The 21,044-nt window shown below is 37.8% G+C and overlaps 1 pseudogene; it reads right to left on the bottom strand.

Annotated features, from left to right (window-relative positions):
* Positions 1-284: 284 nt before the first annotated feature.
* LOC142530576 (uncharacterized) lies at positions 285-10,709 on the bottom strand (annotated as a pseudogene).
* Positions 10,710-21,044: the final 10,335 nt, after the last annotated feature.

Genomic DNA, 21,044 nt, shown 5'->3' with positions numbered 1-21,044 from the left:
TGCGTTGTCTTCTTTCACCAAAAACGTACCCTACTGGCCAGTCACCGCGGGTGCGGTAGAATTTCTTGGCACGGGTGCGGTCTCTCTTTGCCAAAACACTCAAATTGCAACGCCGCTTCTTCCCGTCTATTCTTCTATCGCCTTATTCATAATATATACCAATTCATAAGTATCACACTCAAATCTCGAGCATTACAATCGGCTTCCACAATCTCCACGTCATCTCCTTTCCAAAATAAAAGGAACCAGTACATTGAGGATGAGATGCACCGATTTGCATGGATTCAATCTCTGCATAACAAAGCTTGAAAGTTGGCAGACGAGTTCACAACGAAAAATGTGCATATAGACGACATACTCCACATAGTAACATCAGATGGGAAAATCTCAATGGTCTTGGTGATTTCTCCTGTAAACGCAGCAACAGAAGCTTCTGTGGGGATTAGGTCTTCTTCACTTTTGCCCAAATATTTCGACATCCTCACTGGCAAGACATTCACTATCGAGCCATTATCGATTAACACTTTGGACACTGTCTTGCCATTCACATGAGCCTTGATGTATAAAGGCCTTATGTGATTAGTCATAGCGGCTGTTGGCTTTTCCAAAACCACCTGCTTAGGCTTGTCAGGGTGATCTTCTCTGATGAAAAATCCTGAACCTCCTTCGGGGAGTTTGCTGCCAACCTTTACCTCTTCAACTGCTACTTCTGACACAAACTCCTCGCACTCTTCCTTGACAAGTTTTAACCTTTCTCGTAGTATCGTCACTCCTGTGGCACAGTCCACTGAGATGTGGAACTTCCCTACATAGAAACCCAGTGTTTTCCTTTCTTGATTCTCATCATCACTCAGAAAATCATCGTCTTCGTCTACCAACTTATCTTCAGTGGCGAACCTACCAAACTTTGACCTACTTCTCGCTTGTGATTTGATCACAGGCATATCATGTATGAGTTCATTGTCCACCTTAGAAAGTTCTTCTCTTTTTGCAGCGGCTCTTTCCCTCAATAGCCTTTTTTTCTGGGTTCGATTTGGTGTCCTAGGGAATTTTCTGTGTTGGACCACTCTCCATTCGTCGATGAATTCTTTTCTGACAGGACGTACAAATCTGGGTCGAACTTCCCTGACCTCTATGGTCTTTGTCACTAGAGCTTCATTCACATTCCGACTTTTATCATGATAGAGTGACTTATTCTTGATTTCTATCTTTCGTGGTTCGACTCCGTACACGTTTATCCTGTCCGAGTATCCCTGATGCTGATTGTGAGACGACTCCCCTCTAAACCATTGATTCTCAACCACCGGTCTCTCGAAGAGATGTTAATTCCTCGGCCTAGAGGCCGTGGATTCACCAACACTACTGGGAAAACGCTGCTGAAATGTTCTTAGTCGATCAGTACTATACCTTCCAGTGGCTTAAAACAGTTGACCCTTCGGGATCCAACATTTCTTAATTCTTCGGTATTCCACTGCAAAGGATCGACTTCTCTCTGGTCATTCCACAAATTTCTCAAATCTGTGACGTTCACGTTTACCGACGCCGTAGGAGGAAATGAGCCATTTTCCACTGCCATGGACTCTTGCTTGTTAGGGAATTTCAATATTCCTTTGTTGATTCTTTTCTGCAGATCATTCTTGAAAGCCCACACAATTTAGTGGAATGATTATATGAGTTGTGATACTTACTGTATTCTCGACTTTTCAGATCGTCTTTAGCAGACATTTGATGATCAGGTGGAAAAGTGATGAAATTTTCTTTAACCAAAAAATCAAATATGTCGTCTGTTTTGGAAACATCGAATGTGTACTGCATGTCCTTGTGAGGTTGGGTAGTGCTCTTCTTCTCCGACTCTGTGGATTTTATCTTGAGTAAAGGGACTATGCACGAGCCGTTGGATTGAATTTCGGCCAGGGCAATCTCTTCCACCTCCTGGTAACAAGAGCCCATTGTTTCTTTCTTCTTAGACGACTCCTCTGTCAATAGTTCCTCGTACTCCCCAACCTTTGCTGCAAGTTCAAAGAAATCTATGAATTACATACCCTGAAACTTACATCTCAAAGTCTAGCCCTTTTTTGGCTATTTTGACAAACTCAGTATTTGGCATAAACATCTTGCACGTGTTTTTTTATAAATAATTTAAATTTTAAATTTTATTTCAAAAATAGATTAAAAAAATTCAAATATACTGTAATCCGTGCTTACGAAGCACGGATCACAGTATTTTTGACATTTTTTAAACGAAGCACGGATCTTGCTCCACGTGAGCATTATCCGTGCTTCGTAAGCACGGGTGCTCCAACGTGGAGCATTATGTGCGCTTGCAAAGCACAGATGTTGCGTGGAGCCTCCGTCTCCACCCCTTCTCCACCTTATCTTTCCTTCTCCTCTTTTTTTTCCTCCATCCCTTACTCTTTCAGACTCTCTCACGGATTATTTCTCTCGTGAATCTTGCAGTATCCTTTTTTACCCTATAACAAAGTTTAGAAGATCAACAAGTTATATAAGAATGGCAGATAATCGAGCTCCAGAAGATCCCATTGTCTTTTATTTACAAGCCACACATATGTCGTCTAAAGTTTCTTCCGAAACCGTTGATGATATTGTCAAAGTGAAGAGGTCAGACAATTTGATTTGGAAGTTATACACCGATAATTACATACACAATCGTGTACTTGCATACTTGAATGATATTGGTTTTTATGGAGTTTTAGAATGTGGGTCACAAGTTTTTGATAATCATTTGATTACTACTCTTGTTGAACGTTGGCTGGCGGCGCGAGGCACACACGTTTCATTTTACATGTGGTGAAGCAACTGTCAAGTTGCAGGATGTTTCAATCATTTGGGTTCTAAGAATTGATGGTCAAGCAGCCATTGGAATAGATATGTCACATACAGTTGAGGAATGGCAACACATATGTTTGGATTTGTTGGAATTTGTACCATCATCAAAACATTTAAAAGATGGTCATTTTTCTATGACTGCACTACACGACCATTGCATGTCTAACCTTGTTAGTGATGATAATTCAGAAGTAGATGTTGTCAAATATATCCGTTGTGTTGCGTTAATGATTATTGAAGGAACAATTTTCCTTGACTATCAAGGAGGCTCTGCTAGAATCATTTTTTTGCAATTGCTACAGGATATTGATAACGTAAAGTCTTGCAGTTGGGGTAGTGCTGTTTTAGCTTTTTTATACCGTGAGTTGTGTAACGCAACACGAATAGAGAAGACTACAATGGCTGGACCTTTATATATCCTGCAGGTATAAATAAAGTAATTTGATTATTTAAAACAATTTTTTGTTATATGTGTTTAACTATTATTATTATTATAAGCAGATATGGACATGGAGCAGAATTAAATGCGTTAACCCCAACCGAGATGGGTTAACATTAGTTGTACCTACCATTGATCCAGATGCTATTATTCCAGTTTTTTCATATAGTGCACAGTAATATTTAAAATTTATTGTGGTAATATCATGTATATCTCTTATAATATTTTGATATGTAATTGTAAATTGGATTTAGTTACACATTCTGTAAGAATTATAAGGGATTCTCTAGATCGTATGAATAATAATGAGGTATTACCGAATGTTTAATATTTTATTTTGATTTAATGAATATTAAATTTATTTATGATTAAATGTATATTAATTGTTAACATAAATATTTTTCACAGTTTAATTAGATCGTTTATCGGAAGAATGACATAGACATGAACAAAATTTGGCGATGTGTTTGTCCCGTTATTTGCTTTGACATCGTGGAGATGCATCGTCCTAATATGGTGATGCGACAATTCAGAAGACGACAATCAATTCCAGTGTCTGCCGTCGACAACGATGATCTGCATAATATCAAGAGAACAGGTCATCGAAACACCAACTGGGGAGATTATCATAAAAATTCAGTTGAGTTGTGGAATAGTAGGTTGAGATATGTTGCTAAAGGGGTACGACACGAGCGTTCGACGCAAACTGACGAAGACTACTTTGAATGGTATAATCGAATAACTGTACGCACCATATCACCTATAGTTAATGTCATTGGTTTTCAACCATAATATTTTTTCCGGGCACTTTAATGTCCAAAAAAATTTCAGTACGCCTTCTCCAATTTCCCATCAGTCAGCATTCGGGTGGAGAAGTGACATGGTTAGGCAACCAAGTGGGTATGACACTAATATTCCGTCAACTCAGCTGGATACTGCAGGACCCTCTACTACTCAACCTGGTTCTTTTAGTGATTCAGGGATTGCTGACTTACGTTTGTTTGGTCAGCATGATTAAAGAAAATAACGGGACAAACACATCGCCAAATTTTGTTTTCGTATAATCAATAATCGTCTTCACGTCTATGTCATTCTTCCGTTAAACGATCCAATTAAAGTGTGAAAATATTTATGTGAAAAATTAACATACATTTAATCATAAATAAATTTAATATTCAATAAATAAAAATAAAATATTAAACATTCGGCAATAACTCATTATTATTCATACAATCTAGAGAATCTCTTATAATTCTTACAGAATGTGTGGGCGAATGTGTGTAACTAAATCCAATTTTCTGAAAGGGGATCGGTTAAGGTGCCCTCTTGCGCAACGGAAGTTTAAAAAATTTTATACAAGAGAATCGAGCACCCTAAACTATAGTTTGTAGCAAATACAATAAAACACAAAATGACATTCATAGGGTGTTTTAGAAATTCTTACCTATCAATATCTTAAGATTGATTCTGACTCCAACTAAGATGTAAACACCTTAGCTCTTGAATGATAGACTATGCTACAAGCTTCCAATGAGATTCTTTGCTCAAAAATTAAGCCCACCACCAACACAGAAGATCCACATTACACTTGCACTAGTAAATGTAAGGAATTTTTCTTTGAGAAGTGTGTGCATTCATCAACAAGCGAAGAAGTAAAATTGAAGGGAAAATGTATGAGTAAATTTCGGCAAAGTGAATTGGGGAGGAGAGAAGGATGGCTTTTCTTGGTGCTTGCAAAAGTAAAAGTGAGCATGTGCATGCCATGCCTTGGATGTTGAAAAAGTATCCTCCAACCCTTCATCTCCCATGCATGCTATTCTATTTGGGCTTGGAACAATTACAAGGTCCATGGACTTTTATTTAAATGTCTCAAACACATTTGAGACAATTTAAACTTTACTTGATTTTACTCAAACCCAAGTTTAATAATTATCTCTAATTGTGTTCTACAAGGCCCAATATTATTTAATTAATTCAACATATGAATTAATTTAATTATTTTGACTCTATTAGGTCCACTAATGTGTTTAATTAATTCAACACTTGAATTCATTTAATTTATTCCACAACAATGTTAATGAAAATCACAAATTTTCAAATACATTATTCACTTGGCCAACTTTTAATTTAGGAACACTTCCACAAGTTAAAAGTTACATTCCCCTTATAGAAGTCATACTTCTAATTTTCCTTGTGCTTATAAACTATTTTACAAACCGTTCAACACATTGAACTAATTTCTTTCTCTACGGGATCTAAAAAGTTAGCACTTGTGTGGCCCTCAATGGTTCATTGATACAACTAGTCGTGGTTCACATCTTAATGTGATTTGGGACTAAACATATCCTTATATGAGCATACCCAATTGCTCCATTCTTAATTATCAACTCCTTGATAATAAGAACATCAGAACTCAAATCTGATAGTACCCAACCAATAATGTTAAACGCCTAGCAGCATCTCTTACATGATTCCCTAGGTATCAAATGATAATGTGATACGAATCCTCGTACGAATGAAAGGCAAGCACGAATATATAAATCGCACCCTCAATTCAATAACAAACAAGGAACGATTATTTTGTCCCGATCTTTTGAAACAAGTAACGATTTTGTGATATTCACCTCTAAGCGATTATAACTTAGCAACAAATATCAACGATAAAACAATTGAATTTCAAACGAACCTTCAAAGAACTTGTTTTGACAATCCGTGCGAAGAACAATCGACAAACGCCACAAAGATGCAATCTTTGATAAGTTTGATTTTGATAAACACAAAGCACAAGCTTTGCAAATTGAGAGAAAACTCAAGAACTTTTATCTATCATTCATCATTATTCGCTCATGGTCTGATACACTGAATATATATTCAATAAAGTATGAAAAAGTAGTGTAAAAAGGCTTAATTATGATAACAAGCAAATTTGACACGGAAGTTGACAAAAGACCGCGGGTGCGCTGCAGACTGGACCGCGGGTGCGGTGCCGCTTCGGCGAAGTGGATGCAAAGGACCGCGGGTGCGGTCCTTTTAGGAGCGCGGGTGCGCTCGCCTTCCGTGGGTGCGCTCGCCTTCTGACCGCGGGTGCGGTATAGCTTCGGCAATATTCTCTTAAATTTGATTATTATGGACCGCGGGTGCAGTTCCTGAACTGGCGCGGGTGCGCTGTACCTTCGGAAATTGCACTTGAATAACATTCCAAAAACATCCAATATTATTCCCATGATTCTCAACCTCCTCTAATTTAGACATCCAACTTGTAGGACTTCCTTGATAGCTCATCATGAGTCCTTGAAGTGCATCTTTAAACTTCTTACTTTGTTCCCTCGTTATAGGTCCTTCGGGCAACTCCAACGACTCCCATGCTTTCTTTGGTGCTTGATCAACCACATTTGCATCATTCTCCCCTTCTTGAAAAGGATTTGTCCTCAAATCTTGATCATCTCCTACATCAAACAACGAAAGATCACTAACATTAAAAGTAGAGCTGACATTATACTCACCTGGTAGGTATAATTTGTAGGCATTGTCGTTGATCTTTTCAAGCACTTGAAATGGTCCGTCACCTCTAGGTAAGAGTTTTGAACGTCGCTTTTCTGGAAATCTTTCCTTCCTTAAGTGCAACCACACCCAATCTCCCTTTTCAAAAACCATCTTTTTCCTTCCCTTGTTGGCTTGCTTCGTGTATTGTAAATTCTTCTTCTCGATGTTATCCTTGACCTTCTCATGCAAACTTTTAACGAATTCAGCTTTCTTCTTGCCATCCATATTCAACCTTTCACTCACAGGTAAAGACATCAAATCCAACGGAGTCAAAGGATTAAAACCATATACAATTTCAAATGGTGAATAATTCGTAGTAGAATGCACACTACGATTATAAGCAAACTCAACAAATGGTAAACAATCCTCCCAATTCTTTAAGTTCTTTTTAAGAATAGCACGCAAAAGTATTCCTAAAGTTCTATTGACAACTTCAGTTTGTCAATCCGTTTGAGGATGACATGTAGTAGAAAACAACAATTTTGTGCCAAGTTTAGCCCATAACGTTTTCCAAAAATAACTCAAGAATTTAACATCACGGTTCGAAACAATAGTCCTAGGCATGCCATGCAACCTAACGACTTCTCTAAAGAATAGATCCGCAATGTGAGATGCATCATCAGTTTTGTGACAAGCAATAAAATGAGTCATCTTAGAAAATCTATCCACAACAACAAATATAGAATCTCTCCCCTTCTTTGTCCTAGGCAACCCCAAAACAAAGTCCATAGAAATATCAACCCAAGGTTCACTAGGGACGGGAAGTAGTGTATACAAGCCATGTGGTTGTGTTTTAGATTTAGCTTGTCTACAAGTAATGCACTTATCACAAACACGCTCAACGTCACGTTTCATGTGTGGCCAATAGAAATGTTCATGCAATGCACTTAAAGTTTTAGCCACACCAAAATGCCCCATTAAGCCACCCCCATGTGCCTCCCTAACAAGTAATTCATGAATGGATGATCTAGGGACGCACAACTTATCTTCTTTAAACAAGAAACCATGATGCAAATAAAATTTTTCATGTGGGCCATGCATACATGTTTCAAATACATTCTTAAAATCCTCATCTAGCACATATAATTCCTTCACATGCTCAAACCCCAAAACTTTACTCCAAAGTAGAGATTAGTACATACCTCCGTGATAATGCGTCAGCCACTACATTTTCCTTACCTTGTTTGTACTTGATGATGTAGGGAAATGTACCTATGAATGCAACCCACTTGGCATGCCGCTTGTTCAACTTCTGCTGCCCCTTAAGGTGCTTAAGAGACTCATGATCCGTGTGAATCACAAACTCTTTAGGCCTCAAGTAGTGTTGCCACACCTCCAAAGTCCTCACAAGCGCGTACAACTCCTTGTCATACGTTGGATAGTTCAGCGCTGCTCCATTGAGTTTCTCACTAAAATACGCCACTGGTCGTCCTCCTTGCATCAAAACACCACCAATACCTACACCTGAAGCATCACATTCAATTTCAAAAGTATTAGAAAAATCAGGCAAAACAAGTAAAGGCGCATTAATTAACTTTTGTTTAATAATATTAAAAGACTTCTCTTGCTCTTCGCCCCAATGGAATGGAACGTTCTTCTTAATCACCGCCGTCATCGGTGCCGCTAGTGTGCTAAAATCTTTTACAAACCTCATATAAAAGCTTGCAAGACCATGAAAGCTTCGAACTTGACTAACATTAGCAGGTGTTGGCCAATCTCGAATAGCACTTACCTTGTCCTCATCTACTTGTATCCCCTGCGAACTTACCACAAAACCAAGGAAGACAAGTTTGCTTGTACAAAAATCACATTTCTTTAAATTAGCATATAAATTTTCAGCCCTTAGTGTGATTAGCACAATTCTCAAGTGATTAACATGCTCATCCAAGTCTTTGCTATATACTAGGATATCATCAAAGTAAACAACAACAAATTTTCCTATGTATGCACGCAAGACATGGTTCATTAACCTCATAAAGGTGCTAGGAGCGTTAGTCAAACCAAAAGGCATGACCATCCACTCATATAACCCGTACTTGGTTTTAAAAGCCGTTTTCCACTCATCACCTTCTCTCATCCTAATTTGGTGATATCCACTTTTCAAATCAATCTTGCTAAAAATACAAGCACCATGCAACTCATCTAACATATCATCTAGTCTAGGTATGGGATGCCTATACTTAATGGTTATGTTATTGATTGCCCTACAATCTACACACATACGCCATGAGCCATCTTTCATAGGAACTAATAAAACAGGTACAACACAAGGAGACATGGACTCACGCACGAAACCCCTATCTAATAATTCACTTACCTGCCGTTGAAGCTCCTTGGTCTCCTCCGGATTGCTTCTATACGCTGGACGATTTGGTAATGCACTTCCGGGCACAAAATCAATTTGGTGCTCAATCCCCCTCAATGGTGGTATTCCTTGAGGTAGCTACTCCGGAAATATATCATCAAACTCCTGCGAAAGGGAAACTACAATGCTCGGAAGATTTCCGGCTATATCACTTGTGTTAAAGAGAATCTCTTTGTAAAGAATCAACACAAGTGTATCATGTGTGTGCAACAATTGTTTCATGTCACTCTTTTGGACCATATATATTTTCTTTTTGGTCTCTTTCCTCTCATTTTCTTTTTCCTTATTTTTCTTTTGTATGGCTATCTCAATTTTTTTATCACTTTTGTTTTTAGCCATTTCATTTTTCTTTTCAAAGGCCATCTCACTTTTTAATTCACTCTTTCTTTCGGCCTCTCTCTTCTTCTTTTTCAATTGGTCCTCCAACACTTGTTTTGGAGACAAAGGAAGTAAAACAATGGGTTCTTTCTTGAGTACAAAAGAATATTTATTTCTAAACCCATCATGTGTCACTTGCCTATCATATTGCCATGGTCTTCCTAACAAAATATGACAAGCATGCATTGGTACCACATCACACAATACCTCATCAACATACTTTCCAATCGAAAATGCAACCAAAACTTGTTTGTTCACCTTCACTTCACCACAGTCGTTCAACCACTGTAGCCTATATGGTTGAGGATGTTTCAAAGTAGGCAAGCTCAATTTTTCAACCATCTCAAGACTAGCAACATTGGTACAACTTTCTCCATCTATAATAACGTTGCAAACTTTGCCACTGACAAAACATCTAGTATGGAACAAGTTTTCCCGCTGATTCGTCTCCTCTTCTTTGACTTGGGCACTCATGATACGCCTAGTCACTAATGCCTCACCCACAACTGCTTCATATCCCTCATCAGGATCCTCTAATGCAGGCATCTCATCTTCATCCTCTCCATCATCTCCCTCACTATGAGATTCATACTCCCCATAATTATTCAACACCATCACCCTTTTATTGGGACATTGGCTAGCAATATGTCCAACTCCTTGACACCTAAAACATTTAATATCTCTAGAACGATTAATAGGAGTTTCAGGTTTACCTTGCATTCCCTGCTTAGGCGCCTCCTGTTTAATGTCAACTTTGGGCTTGACCACTACCTTGCTTTCTTCACGTTTAACAACGTTGGAACGCCAAGGTGTTGATGTATTTCCAGTTTGTGTGGTACGACCAACTCCTCTCCTCTTGAGTTGTTGCTCCACTTTTATCGCCATTTGCACCATTTCATCTAGATCCAAGTAATGTCTAAGCTCCATTTGGTCTTAAATTTCCCTGTTCAAACCACACAGAAAACGAGCCATAGTAGCCTCACTATCCTCATCTATGTTTGCTCTAATCATGACTACTTCCAATTCTTTATAGTAGTCCTCAACACTCTTCACACCTTGTCTCAAAGTTTGTAACTTCTTAAACATTTCTCTATAGTAGTGATTTGGTACAAACCTCTTCCTCATTACGCTTTTCATCTCCGCCCAAGTTTCTATAGGCCTCTCATTGCATCTTCTCTTAGTGGTCACTAATTGATCCCACCAAATAAGTGCATAATCAACAAATTCAACCACGACCAACCTAACCTTCTTTTGTTCGGAATAATGGTGACAATCAAACACAAATTCAACTCACTTTTCCCATTCTAAATAAGCCTCTGGATCCGACTTACCATGGAACGACGGAATTTTCATCTTAATGTTGCCTATGTTATTATCTTCCTTATTCCCATCATCGTACTTACCACGTAAGGCTTCTCTTCTTCCCCTACCAAATCCTCTACCTCTTCCGCTTCTACCCCAATTCTCGTTTTGGCTCTCCTCTTTTCCTTCCAAATCATAATCATTCTCTTCTTCATCCACTCTAACCAAACCTTTAGGCTTAGATTTATTTTCACTCGTACTAACTTCAAGCCTATCCAACCTCTCATATAAAGGATCCAACTCGACCCTCATCATTCTACTAAAATGCCCAAATAACGCCTCCATTTGAACCTTAGACAACCCCTGGTTCGAACTCTCTCCTACTTCCCTCTCCATTTTAATTTCAGATTTTATACATGCAATAAAATGTTAGTAGAAATAAAAGATTTTCCTCACCCAAATTCTCACGATCACTCCAAAGAAATAACACTCGCACTCAAATGTTTTTCACTCGAATTTGATAGTTCTTTCAAAGGTGTGCTCAATCTTTATATTTTCTTTTTATCAAACTAACAAGATTTAACTTGTGAACAATTGCAACTGTTTCACATGGATTGCACAAAAACAAGAACGACAGAATAACACAGAACAAATTTTTCGGGAATTCTGGATTATCAAAAGATGATAGAAATAACGCAGATCTTAAAACAGAACAAAGGATAACACAAAACTTGAAACAGAACAAATTTTTGTTTTTGTTTTTGGTAGATATGACAATAGAAAAAAAAGATACCACAGATCTGAAAACAGAATGAAATTTGAGACAAATCTGAAAAATAACAACAACGATATTTACTTGAATTCAATGAGCCAAAGCTCTGATACCAAATGATACGAATCCTCGTATGAATGAAAGGCAGGCGCAAATATATAAATCGCACCCTCAATTCAATAACAAACAAGGAACGATTATTTTGTCCCGATCTTTTGAAACAAGTAACGATTTTGTGATATTCACCTCTAAGCGATTATAACTTAGCAACAAATATCAACGATAAAACAATTGAATTTCAAACGAACCTTCAAAGAACTTTTTTTGACAATCCGTGCGAAGAACAATCGACAAACGCCACAAAGATGCAATCTTTGATAAGTTTGATTTTGATAAACACAAAGCACAAGCTTTGCAAATTGAGAGAAAACTCAAGAACTTTTATCTATCATTCATCATTATTCGCTCATGGTCTGATACACTGAATATATATTCAATAAAGTATGAAAAAGTAGTGTAAAAAGGCTTAATTATGATAACAAGCAAATTTGACACGGAAGTTGACAAAAGACCGCGGGTGCGCTGCAGACTGGACCGCGGGTGCAGTGCCGCTTCGGCAAAGTGAATGCAAAGGACCGCGGGTGCGGTCCTTTTAGGAGCGCGGGTGCGCTCGCCTTTTGACCGCGGGTGCGGTATAGCTTCGGCAATATTCTCTCAAATTTGATTATTATGGACCGCGGGTGCAGTCCCTGAACTGGCGTGGGTGCGCTGTACCTTCGGCAATTGCACTTGAATAACATTCCAAAAACCTCCAATATTATTCCCATGATTCTCAACCTCCTCTAATTTAGACATCCAACTTGTAGGACTTCCTTGATAGCTCATCATGAGTCCTTGAAGTGCATCTTTAAACTTCTTACTTCGTCCCCTCGTTATAGGTCCTTCGGGCAACTCCAACGACTCCCATGGTTTCTTTGGTGCTTGATCAACCACATTTGCATCATAATGCCTGCAAGAACCATTCAATTATGGTTAGCGTACAGTACGGTCCCTTCATATCATATATCCCGACCGATTCGACAATTATTTGTATATCGAGAGCTATCAAATAATCGATACTATTTGTCATGTCGTAGTTGCATCGATGGTGTAATCGATACTATTTGTCATGTCGTAGTTGCATCGATACTATCTCTATAGATTTGTATTCCCAATACAAAAGATGCTTCACCCAAGTCCTGCATCGAGAACTTACTCGCTAACCATATTTTAGTTGATTGCAACATCCCTACATCATTTCCAATGAGTAGAATGTCATCAACATAAAGCACCAGGAATGTCACAGCACTCCCACTAACCTTCTTATACACAAAGGGTTCCTCAGGATTCTTAGTAAAACCAAACTCTTTGATTGCACTATCGAATCTGAGGTTCCAACTCCTAGATGCCTGCTTTAGAGCATAAATAGATCTTTGAAGTTTGCATACCATATGTTCACTTCCGATAGTTGTAAACCCTTCAGGTTGTGACATGTAAATCTCTTCCTTAATATCCCCATTAAGAAATGTTGTCTTGACATCTATCTGCCATATCTCATAGTCATACCATGCATCTATGGCTAGCAATATTCTATAGACTTGAACATTGCAACTGGAGAAAATGTTTCCTCAAAGTCAACTCCTTGTCTTTGAGTATATCCTTTTGCCACCGATCGCGCCTTGAAGGTCAATACCTTCCCATCCGCCCTAAGTTTTCTCTTGTAAATCCATTTACACCCTATGGGAACAGTTCCCTCAGGTGGATCCACAAGATTCCACACTTGGTTCGAATGCATGGAATTCATCTCATATTCCATAGCTTCAAGCCATTTGGATGAATCAGCATCAGATAATGCTTCCTTGAAGGTCCTTGGATCATATCCATGGTTAGGCTCATCATGGCCCTCTTCAATAAGCAGACATACCTCATAGGTGGTCTCGAGACTCTCTCGGATCTTCTAGGATCTTGTATCTCCTCTATTGTCTCTTCGGGTGTGGGTTCTATAATTGTGCGTGTCTCTCGAACTTCTTCGAGTTCTATCATCTCCCCTTTTATATCCAATAGAAATTCCATTTCCAAAAAAGTTGCATTCCTAGAAACAAACACATTTGTTTATTGGGGATGATAGAAATAATATCCAACTGAATTCCTTGGATATCCCACAAAGTAACATAAAATGGATCGACTATCCAATTTATCTCCCACTGTCTGCTTCACATAAGCAGGGCATCCCCATATTCTAAGATAAGAATATTTGGGAGGCTTACCCATCCATATCTCATATGGTGTCTTATCAACTGCCTTTGAATGGACATTGTTTAACAACAGTGCTACTGTCTCAAGCGCATATCCTTAAAAAGATGGCGGCAACTCCGTGAAGCCCATCATAGATCGAACCATGTCCATCAAAGTCCGGTTATGACGTTCCAAAACACCATTCAACTGTGGTGTAGCAGGCGGAGTCCACTGCGAGAGAATCTCATTCTCCCTAAGATAATCTTGGAACTTGACACTCAAGTACTCACCACCTCGATCCGATCGAAGTATCTTGATGCTTCGTCCCAACTGTTTCTCTACTTCATTTCTGAATTCTTTGAACCTTTAAAAGGCTTCAGACTTGTATTTCATCAAATACACATACCCATACCTCGAAAAGTCATCGGTAAAGGTGATAAAGTAGGCATGTCCATGCTTAGAGGTGATGATAAGCGGACCGCACACATCGGTATGGATCAAATCCAATAACCCTTTGGCTCACTCCACATGGCCCTTAAAGGGAATTTTGGTCATCTTTTCTTTTAGACAGGATTCACAAGTTGGGAGAGAATTAATATCAGACATATCAAACATGCCCACTCCCACTAGCTTGTTCATCCTTCTTATTGAAATATGTTCCAATCGAGCATGCCATAATTGTGCCGAATTTAGAGTATCTTGTTTTTTCTTGTTTGTTGTTGTTATTGCTTGGACATTGTTTAGTGGAATATCTTTCAATTTTAAGTTATAGAGATCGTTTTCAAGTTCTCCAGTACCAATCAAACATTCATTCTTGTAAATGTTGCAAACACCTTTGCTAAATAAACAAGAATATCCATCTTTATCAAGCATAGAAATGGAAACAATGTTTTTCACCAAATCTGGTACAAACAAAACATCTCTTAAAATTAACTTAAAATCATTGTTCAAAAGCAAGTAAACATCTCCTACGGCCTTGGCAGCAACTCTTGCTCCATTGCCCATCCTCAAGAAGGTCTCACCTTCCCTAAGTCTCCTACTTCTTCCCATCACCTGCAAATCATTACAGAGATGTGAGCCACAGCCGGTATCCAATACGCAAGAAGTAGAGTTAATTAGAATGTTTACTTCAATATAGAACATACCGTTTCCAGAACTCTTTTGGGCAAGATATTCTCTGCAGTTACGCCTCCAATGTCCAGGCTTCTTGCAGTGATGACATATGTCAACAGTCTTGTCAGCTTTAACTGGTGTAGTTGCCACAGCAGGACTCGGAGCTTGCCTCTTCAAGGGCACGTTCTTCTTGGGACGTTGGAAAGAACACTTCTTTCCCTTCCCATGTGGACCGGTCTTCGTGCCAGATGAAGAGCCCACATAAAGAACCGACTTCTCTTTCTTGATGGTGGCTTCAAACGTAACAAGCATATTCATCAACTCCTCAAGGGTAGGCTTTTGCTTGTTCATGTTGAAATTCATTACAAAAGGATCAAATGAGCTAGCCAGCGACAAGAGCAACACGTCGGTGGCCAACTCCTAAGGCAACGTAAGATCCATGCCAACGAGCTTATCCACAAGCCCAATCATCTTTAGGCCATGCTCATGAACCGAAGCCCCATCTCGCATGCGTAAAGTGATTAGCTCCTTGATGGTAGCATGCCTTAGAGGTCGAGTCTGCTCACCAAAGTGCTCCTTGAGATGCAAATGAATGTCAGCAGCACTCTTTGCATCCTCAAAACGCCTCTGCAGCTCATCATTCATAGAAGCCTGCATATAACACTTAGCTCGCAAGTCATGGTCACACCAATCCTTGTAAGTCTGCAATTCCTCAGGAGTGCAGCTAGTCGGAGCCTCAACGGGGGCGACTCAGTAAGTGTATATGCTATCCTTTCCGAATTCAAGACGATTTTTAGGTTTCTTAGCCAATTGAGGTAATTAGGTCCAGTTAATACTTGTTTGTCGAGTATTGCAGATAGCGGATTGCGAATTGAAGACATTGTCAAAAATGTAATGAAAAGTAAAACAGATAAATGTTAATGACTATTTTAAAATATTTAGTAAGATATAAAATATGGACTTTTACTTCATAAATTTTCGCTCCCACTGTTTTGACATTTTCACTACACTCTAATGAAAACGGGAAACTCCTTTCCTCAGTAGGTACGTAAGGTCCAATTAGCAAATTATGATCCCAAATAATATCAGCCAATCATAATTCCTAAAAGGTAGTTTCCAATTGCATCTCCACGCAACCTTTTACATAAACTTTTGTCTCACGTTTGATTAGGACCTAATAATATGACGTCGTTCATCTTTACGTGTCAAGCTTTACCCATCGATGTTGAACCTTAATGAACGGTCGCCATGAGTTCCCTCAATAATATGAGCCAAAATCATGGGAGTTCCACGTAGTTCACATCACCATGTCAATGGATGTCACAGCTTTCTGGTGTCCAGGACCCACAATAATATGAGCCGAGCCCCGAACACGGGTAGCGTTCATCAAGCACCCATTGTCGATGGAAGACATGGAAATTATAAACATCTTTATAATTGCTCTTTTCGGGCTTGATATTAATTTTGAATCTTATTCAAAATGAGGGTTTTTAATTTTGAAAGGTCTCATCATTAATTTTATTTAAAAGCTCGCCATGTTTGATCGTAATGTAACTTTGTTATTATCATAATAATAACTCACATACTCATTATTTATAACATATCATGCATATATTATAAATATTAAACAAAACAAAGATGATAAATCGCCCCAAAACTAATGGTCCGTGTGAGCTAAGCACGGGCCTAGGTCCAATCCTAGGGAAGTGCATGGGATGCAAATGAAACTTTTACATAAGCTTCCAATATTTACATGTCTTTGATCTTCATTGAAACGTCTGCTTATTCGTTTTCTTAAAAAGTACTAGAAATTTTTTTTTAAACCTCACATAGCATTCGGCCGAATCATAAAAAATTTGGGAACCATTTTAAAAGAAAACAACCAACTATTTTATCAACCCAAAAACATTATTTGAAAAGTATAGCACATACTATAACCTCTCAAAACTCACTCATAAATAAATCGTCGTAAAAATATCTTTAACATAACTTAAAATCATAAATCATAACTAGTGCGGAAAACTAGTGTCGGTTCTCGAGTTATATGCACCTTCAGTCCAGCAAAGTCTACCATCAAGACCTCCACTCACATTATTATCATAATAACCTGCACCAATCACACCTAGTGAGTCTAAAGACTCAACACATCATATCCTTGATAACAAGTAATACGTAATACAATTAATATATAACAGTGAAAAATACTTGTACTTAAAATATCGTTTTCATGAAGATGCATAAACTTTAAACTTAAACATTTTCATGATGCATAAACTTTAAAAACATTTTCATGATCCTTTTTCATAAACATTTTCATAAAAATATTCATATCAAGATATTCATATTCGTATCAACATATTCATATTCATGTTCGTGTTTGTTGAATTCAGATCGTGATTGTGACTCGTATTCTTGATCGTATTGGGCGATGGATCAATCTAGAGAAAACCACAGTACTGGGCGGCGGGGGACACCAGCGACACTCTCACCGGTCAACTGGGCCCTGGCCAACGTATTAACATATTCGTATTCGTATTCGTATCAATGGAAACATGATCGTCGGGCTCTCACTGGGACCATAACCCTCACGATATCTCCAACATGTAGTAGTCACAATCCCTTCACATGCTTCAACATGTCGTATTTCCATCACTTAATAAAAACATGCATATAATATCATTTTATTTTGAAACCAAGCATGAAACATATCTTTTAAATGTCCAATTTAAATCATAAAAATCCATAAACATTTAAAAAATCATAATTTAACATATTAAAATCATAAATATCCATAAACATTTTAAAAAAAACATTTTTAAAAGATTAAAAATCCGTAAACATTTAAAATAAACGTTTTAACGTATAAAAATCATAAAAAGCCATAAACGTTTCAAAATAAATATTTTAACATCATAAACATTTAAAATAAATATTTAAATCATAAACATTTAAAATAAACGTTTTAACATATTATATCATAAAACATTTAAACATATTAACATCTTAAAAATCCATAAACATTTAAAATTGACATATTAACATATAAAAATTCCATATAACCAATGAAAATAATCATATTATCACATAAAATAGCATTCAGGACACTGCCATGGCGTTTACTAATTTCTAGGTGTAAAAAGACCGTTTTACCCCTGAACGCATAATTTCTCGTTTTTGACATTTTCTTAATTTCATTGACTCTAACATATCCCAAATAATTATTTAAGCCTACATGAATTTTTTCATATTTTTATTTAGCTTAATTCGATGACTTTTAAATTAATCTTTAAATGTGACGTATTAATGCGTTTTAATCCCGAATTAAACCAAACCTTAGTATAAAATTCTCAAATTAAAAACTTAGATTTTTAATAATTATTTAAGCTAAATCTAATTTTCCCTAATTTTATAAAGCTTAAACTAAGCGTTTTTTAATAATTATTTAAGCTAAATCTAATTTTCCCTAATTTTATAAAGCTTAAACTAAGCGTTTCAAATAACTCGTTAATTAAATCTCGAATAAATCCAAAACTCATTATTTTGATCTCAAATTTTAAACATAGCAGTTTTAAGATTTATTCTACCCTTCCAAGTCATGAGCCACCCCCGTGGACCCATGGATTCATTTTTAGCCTTTTAATTTTTGAAATACACACCTTATCGAACACACCGAGCCATCTCCTAATTTACTCGAGCCACGCCCGAGCCATCTTGAGCCAAAACCTAGCCAACCCATCTAGACACCCTCTTGACCAAGCCCATCCCAAAGAACATGACCATAACCCGCTCAAAACCTTGCTGGAAACTCACCCAAACCTGCGCACAAGGATGAACTCTTTCATATAAACTCCTAGTGACTCCAGGACTCTCCCAGCCCTTAACCACTGAGCCCCACCTGACCATAGACATCCCTGGACCACGCCCAGACCAGCCAAGGTCCCTGAACTCGCACAAAGCACCGCACCAGATACATGCAGGTTGGCCGAGACTCCTCCTTGGATAGGACTCCACGTTTTTTGCTGCTAGGGCCCCAACCACAGAGCAACCCCTTGAACCAGACCCTCAAGCACCATCGTAGGACCCTAATGACTCGACCTAGCCTAATCCAAAGCCCCCAGGCCGAGCCATCTCTCCCTTGCACCAGCTTCTGTACCTGTGCCACTTCCCTGCATCTCACGGCAAGCTAGGACTCCTTCCCAGCCTCTTGTCTCGAGTCCTAGCATGGTTAGGACTCTTCCCTTGACCCCTCACGGACCCCAGCCAAGCCTTGGTCCCAACCGAACCCAAGCCCAGTCAACAATCCCATAGAACCGAACCCTTCAACACTAGGACAGCAAGTTGGTTCCAACTGTGGTTTACTTGTTTTGCAACATCTTTGGTGTGATCCTCGGACTCTATATTTCATGTAAAACCATCATTAAATCTTACCTAATCATGGCACCCCTTAGGATCATGTTACACATAAACTTTGGGTCAACCTACATGATTTAAAAACCCTTCCTGATACAAAAACGAAAATATAACCAAGTTTCCCTTATTTTTCATGCAAAACACAATTAAATAAATACTATGGTGTGATAGATGTTTGAAGGAAAGAATATGGTGTGCCTTTGCGTATTTTACGCACGAAAAACCGTTGACGATTGCGAAGAACGGAGACGAACGACCTTGGCTTTATTTTCCTTGCAATATTTGAAAACTTTCTTCCTTGAAATCCTTGTGTGTGTGTCGTGTATTGTGTTGAGAGAATTCATAAAGTAGGCGTGAAGAAGTGTGGGGTTTGGGAAGGGTTTTAAGTATAATATATACTAATTAAACACTAACAAGGCTTTAGGCCTATCAAACCAACAATTTAGCCCCATTAGTCTTAATTAGGATTTAATTAAATATTAAAATAGTTTTGGTAAAAATAAGTTTGTGAATTTAATAGCCGGGTTGCCAACAAATTCGTAATTTTGTTGAAAAAACAAAACCGATAAAATTTACGCCCCGGCGTATAAAATCACCTTAAAACCCCCTTATTTTCAAAAATAAGAAAAACAAACGATCATATTTTAAATAATTAAAAATAATTATTTAATAAAAACATTTTCTATTTTCCAGCCATCGGTCTCCGTTCCTCGATCGCAACTCGAATAACCTTTAAAAATACATTTTAATGCAACCATGAAGAAAATATATTTTAAACATATCAAAATGAACCACATAATTAATTTATGCAATTAAAATATTTAATTAAAATACACAAAGAATTTAATAATTGCATGCATGTGATTCGCGTGGACCTTCGAATTCTCGGGGCGTTACATTCATAATCATCAAGGCCATCATCTTCTAATCTTGATCTTCCACTATACTAATATTTACAAATAAATATCCATGGCAAATAGGGATACATTTCATGGGGTGGGAACGGGCCATAAACCAAGCCCACTTTATAAATTGATAATTATTACAATCATTCAACACAAAATATCCTAGCATACACCTAGCAAAATTGGGCTTGGGCTTTTGATCATTCTTCATGCATAATATCACATATCATACACCATCAATTAATTATCACAATAATCAATTGATCCAATATCATATATCTTGATCCAATCACTAACCGCCACGATTATAAACTAAATCAACAAAGTATACAAACTCCTTTGTCTACTTTCTAATTAATTTATTTATAACCAAATTTCTTGTAAATCACCATTTACTATAAATAATTAAAGTCCAACTTCAATTATTTATTTTATGAGAAAATATGTACAACTTTCGTAAATTTAAACTTAAGGGTCCAAAAAAATCATTTTTCACCAAAAACATTTTGGCCTATTTAAATTTCACAAATTATGTTAGCCATCTAATGACCCAACAACTTCAAGGCCCATGAAACTTTGATATTCCAAAACACTTTTGGAAACCCTAGTCGTCATCACCGTCGCCGGATTTCGGCCAACTTACAAATATTTTTTTTTAATTTTCAAAGGGTGCTGCTGCCTGTTTCGGGCAGCCCC

The sequence above is a fragment of the Primulina tabacum genome, chromosome 17, assembly GCF_025594145.1.
Source record: "Primulina tabacum isolate GXHZ01 chromosome 17, ASM2559414v2, whole genome shotgun sequence".
Taxonomy (NCBI): domain Eukaryota; kingdom Viridiplantae; phylum Streptophyta; class Magnoliopsida; order Lamiales; family Gesneriaceae; genus Primulina; species Primulina tabacum.
This window is presented reverse-complemented; position numbering and strand designations above follow the sequence as displayed.